The sequence below is a fragment of the Neomonachus schauinslandi genome, chromosome 4, assembly GCF_002201575.2.
Source record: "Neomonachus schauinslandi chromosome 4, ASM220157v2, whole genome shotgun sequence".
NCBI lineage: Eukaryota > Metazoa > Chordata > Mammalia > Carnivora > Phocidae > Neomonachus > Neomonachus schauinslandi.
In genome coordinates, this window is record NC_058406.1 from 40,757,121 (window position 1) to 40,762,510 (window position 5,390).

General features: G+C 42.4%; 1 non-coding gene across 1 annotated transcript; it reads right to left on the reverse strand.

Moving 5' to 3' along the window:
- Positions 1-433: 433 nt before the first annotated feature.
- On the reverse strand, positions 434-575 carry LOC123324636. The gene has a single exon (XR_006539915.1). It is a non-coding gene; the product is annotated as a U4 spliceosomal RNA (small nuclear RNA).
- Positions 576-5,390: the final 4,815 nt, after the last annotated feature.

Sequence of the window (5,390 nt, forward strand, 5' to 3'; positions counted from 1 at the left end):
TGAGAAAAACCTTAAGAATACATCGTCTAGACCTTTTTGTGATTCTGGTGATATAACTGCCTGTAGGTGTTTTTGTGTTTTTATTTTATTTATTTGAGAGAGAGAGAGACCACGAACATGAGGGGGGGTTTGGGAGGGTGGGGAGACGGGGCAGAGGGAGAGGGAGAAGCAGACTCCCCTCTGAGCAGGGAGCCAGATACCTGCTGGATCCCAGGACCCTGGGATTATGACCTGAGCCGCCGAAGGCAGACGCTTAACTGACTGAACCACCCAGGCGCCCATATTTTTGTTTTTAATTAGTAGCTGAAGTAAACTATTTTTGAGATTATTGTGAGGTCATTCTTGGAAGGTTCTGCTCAATGTCTAAAAAAGAAGGTGCTATTGGGAGGAAGATGCTATTGCAGCTACAGCTCTGAGCGCCCCGCTCCTGCTCCTGACTCACCACTGTTCACTCGCTCTCACCAAGGAACAAGTTGGTCAGGAAGCTGCACTTCGCCACAGCCATGGCTTTTAATTAGCAATAATCGCGCCTTGGATAAACCTCATTGGCTATGATACTGCCACTGCGCAAGGCTCAGCCATGGCTTTTTTTTTTTTTTTTTTTTTTTTAAAAGATTTTATTTATTTATTTGAGACAGAGAGAATGAGAGGGAGGAGGGTCAGAGGGAGAAGCAGACTCCCTGCTGAGCAGGGAGCCCGATGCGGGACTCGATCCCGGGACTCCAGGATCATGACCTGAGCCGAAGGCAGTCGCTTAACCAACTGAGCCACCCAGGCGCCCCTCAGCCATGGCTTTTAAAGACACCGGGAAGGCACCCGTGGAACCAGAGGTGGTGATTCATCGAATTAGAACTAACCAGCTGCAACCTAAAGTATTTGGAGAAGGTATGTGCTGACTTATCAGAGGTTCAAAGGAAAAGAATCTCAAAGTGAAAGGACCAGTTCTGATGCCCACCAAGACTCTGAGAATCACTACAAGAAAAACTTCCTTGTGGTGAGGGTGCTAAGATTTGGGATTGTTTTCAGATGGGGATCTACAAGTGACTCATTGATTTGCACAGTCCTTGTGAGATTGTTAAACAGATTACTTTCATCAGTATTGAGCCAGGAGTCAGTGTTGAAGTCACTATTGCAGATACTTAAATCAACCTTTTTAATAAATTATCAGTTGTTAAAAATAAATAAAAAGCAAGGTTTAGATTCTTTAATCTGGCACAGCGCTTTATGAGTTGGTTCCAGTATCATCATGCCTCACTTTCTGTTTCTGCATGCCCCACTATCCAGTCCTTTAAACATTCCAGGTTTGGGGTGCCTAGGTGGCTCAGTCCGTTAAGTGCCAGACTCTTGATCTCAGCTCAGGTCCTGATCTCAGGGTCATGAGTTCAAACCCTGCATTGGGCTCCATGCTCAGCGTAGAGGGCCCCCCCCGAAAAGATTCCAGGTTTATGGAGTTTTCCTTGATTTCTTTTACCTTCTGTTACTTATTTGTATAATATAAAAATTTTGACCACTGTATGCTGTCTTTCTGGTAGGTGTTTCACATATGTTATTTCTAATTCTTAAAATGCCCTATAATATTCATAGTGTCATGCACGTTTTATAACTAAGGGAACTGTGCATGGAGATTTTTATTGACTTTCCTAAGCCCACATCCATGATTCAAACCATATGTCTCTGACTACAAAGTCTACACTCTTTTTCATCATGTGAACCTCTCCATGTGTTTTGTATTTGTTTTATCTTAAGATATTCCAGGGGTGTCTGGGTGGCTCAGTTGGTTAAGTGTCCGACTCTTGATTTCAGCTCAGGTCATGATCATAGGGTCCTGAGATCAAGCCCAGAGTTGGGCTCTGTACTCAGCGGGGAGTTTGCTTGGGGTTCTCTCTCTCTCCCTCTGTCCTTCTCCCTCTTAAAAAAAAAAAAATTCCATAGTGCTTTAGGAAGTATCAGGAGAGTTCAACTTCAGTTGGTTGACTTTGGTGGTTTTTGCCTTTAAAGTGTACTACTGGCATGTAGCATTTTGCTTGAGAAAAAAATGTGGCGTGCCTGGGTGGCTCATTCGGCTTGGGGGTCTGACTTGTTTTCACCTCCAGTGGTGATCTTGGGGTCCTGAGATTGAGCCCTGCATGGGATTCTTCCTCTCCCTCTGCCCCTCTTCTCTGCTCTCTCAAAAAAAAAAAAAGTATGTGCATATATTTTGGGAATTTCAGCTTTCATATATGTATTTTTGAAATAGATAAATGACTGCTTTGCTATTACTAGAAAAATATAATAACTGATCTCTGGGCTTCATTTCTATGATCTGAAAATGAGTGGTGGACTAGATGTTAATGCCCCTTTCACATTTAATTTTCCATTCAAATTTCCAAAGAACTGAATGAGAAGATAGATGGCATATGGACAGCTCCAGGCAATGGCGATAGTATCATTAATGGAGAAAAAGAATAGGCGGCAATGGGCCAAGGAAAATAGGAGAATTAAAACAAGGGATTGTAATTTACATAGAAATTTCCCCTGTAATAAGTAAAGAGAATATATTTCTAAATAAAAACACGGAAACTTTGGGAATTAGCCGGATGAGTAGTTTTAACTGATGCCTCTTTCCTCCCTACCTGTTACCCCCATTCTTCTGTCCTTTCTTGTGATAGTGTATATGCGTTTGAGAAAAAAGCATCTAGAGCTGTGTTATATGAAAATAACCAGGTCACCAACAGCACACTTGAAATAAAGCTTTCGTATTGCTCATAAAGTGAGAATTCAGTAATTAAAATGTGAACCCATTATTGTAGATCTTTAGAGATTTATTGATAAAGCAAAGAAGGGCATGTTTTGCATAAAAGATGAAATGCATTTTAGTGACAAAACTTTTATATAGCCTTTCTACCCTTAAGGTATTAGAGATGCTTATTTTTTATTTTATTTTTTTAATATTTATTTATTTGACACAGAAAGAGAGAGAGAGAACAAGCAGGAGGAGCAACAGAGGGAGAGGGAGAAGCAGGCTCCCTATCTGAGCCGGGAGCCCAATGCGGGGCTCGATCCCAGGACTCTGAGATCATGACCTGAGCCAAAGGCAGACGCTTAACTGACTGAGCCACCCAGGCGACCCTAGAGGTGCTTATTTTGACATATAGATAGATAGGTGATGTTTTGGCTAGTTGGAAAATTGTTAACCAGCTAGAAAATTGTCATTCTTTTCCTTATTAACTTCTGGAGACTTTGATCAGTGAATTTTGATTTTGGAACTAAATCATCCTAGGCCGGGAGCAAGGAAGTGTTCTTTAGTCAGATAAGTTTGGGTTTTTCAATTTACTATATCCCTCAGATAGAGATTTATAAATACACTTTACTGTTTTAAAAATTGAGGAGTAGGGCGCCTGAGTGGCTCAGTCGTTAAGCGTCTGCCTTCGGCTCAGGTCATGATCCCAGGGTCCTGGGATCAAGCCCCGCATTGGGCTCCCTGCTCCGCGGGAAAGCCTGCTTCTCCCACTCCCACTCCCCTGCTTGTGTTCCCTCTCTCGCTGTGTCTCTGTCAAATAAATAAATAAAATCTTTAAAAAAAAAATTGAAGAGTAAAAGTAAAGAAACTGGTTTAACTTTGTTCAGCAGTATACTACCCAGTTTATTGGCTAGGTAACCCTTTTTCCTTTTTTTTTTTTTTTAAAGATTTTATTTATTTATTTGACAGAAATAGCGAGAGCAGGAACACAAGCAGCGGGAGTGGGAGAGGGAGAAGCAGGCTTCCCGCCGAGCAGAGAGCCCAATGTGGGACTCGATCCCAGGACCCTGGGATCATGACCTGAGCTGAAGGCAGATGCTTTAACGAGTGAGCCACCCAGGCGCCCAGGGAACCCTTTTTCCACATAATGCTTAGCAGTACATCTTTTACTGATTTAGGTGAACTTTCATCTGTTTTATAAAGTTTCTCACAATATCCATGACTATTTCAACCCTCAGGTGATAGGCCCTGATTACTTCCTGAAGCACCTCTTCTGTTGTTCGTTACTGATAATTATTAGAAAAAATTATTTTATATTTAGGTAAGTGCTGTTTTTCTGTAATATCTATCCTTTTGTTTTGCTTCCTAAAATTATGTAAAATAAATACTCTCATCTTAGTATCTTGAGATGCCTTGGCTAGCATAGTGATTAAAATCTCAGGCTTTGGAATCAGACTGCCTGGGTTCAAATTTTAGTTCTGCTTTTACTGTGTGATCTTGGGTGAGTTAGTTAACTTCTCTGTGCCCCGGTTTTCTCATCTGTGAGATGGGAATAGCAGTAATACCTTAGTTAAATGAAATGATTCATAAAAGAGCTAATTACGTAATATGTTGGTTTGGTCCCTTGGGAAGCAGATATTGAGATGCAATTAATGCAAGAGATTTTATGGGGAGTAGATAATGCAGTGAAAGGAAAGGGAGTCCAAGCTGAACTGACCTACAAGAGCCTCAATCTGTGATACAGATTAAAACAACAACAACCACAACAAAACTCAGCCAATCCAACAGGGAGCTCCAGAGCAAAAATCACCTGTTAGAGGAGTTCTGCAGTGGGGAGAAATGGCCAGGTTCTAGTATACCCATCATGTTTAGTCACTGGCTAGGAGCTGCCCCAGAAGAGTCTGGCCTCAACTGGAAAACCAAGATGAGCAGCTGAAGGCTGTTAGCTGTCTCCTTGCACCTAAATGCAAATTCTTCTTTTATTTTATTTTATTATTTTTTTAAGATTTTATTTATTTATTTGACACACAGAGAGAAAGCACAAGTAGGCAGAGAGGCAGGCAGAGAGAGAGGCAGAAGCAGGCTCTCCACTGAGCAGGGAGCCCGATGCGGGACTCGATCCCGGGACTCCAGGATCATGACCTGAGCCGAAGGCAGTCACCCAACCAACTGAGCCACCCAGGCGCCCTATTTTTTTTTTTTTTTATAAATGCAGGGCTTGAACTCATGACCCTGAGATCAAGACCTGAGCTGAGATCAAGCGTTGGACGCTTAACCAGCTGAGCTACCCAGATGCCCCTCTTCTTTTTTTTTAATGCAGATTCTTTCTTTCTTTCTTTTTTTTTTTTTAAAAATTTTATTTTTTTTAATTTATTTGACAGAGAGAGAGAGATAGCGAGAGCAGGAACACAAGCAGGGGGAGTGGGAGAGGGAGAAGCAGGCTTCCCGCCGAACAGGGAGCCCGATGTGGGACTCAATCCCAGGACCCTGGGATCATGACCTGAGCCGAAGGCAGATGCTTAACGACTGAGCCACCCAGGCGCCCTAATGCAGATTCTTTCTTGAAGGGAGAGCCAAGTAATTGCCACAGTCCATTTCTCATGTTGCTGGATCTAGGTCTCCAAACATTTTCTGAAAACCGTTCTTGCAGGGTTCCATGGACTTCTCTCTC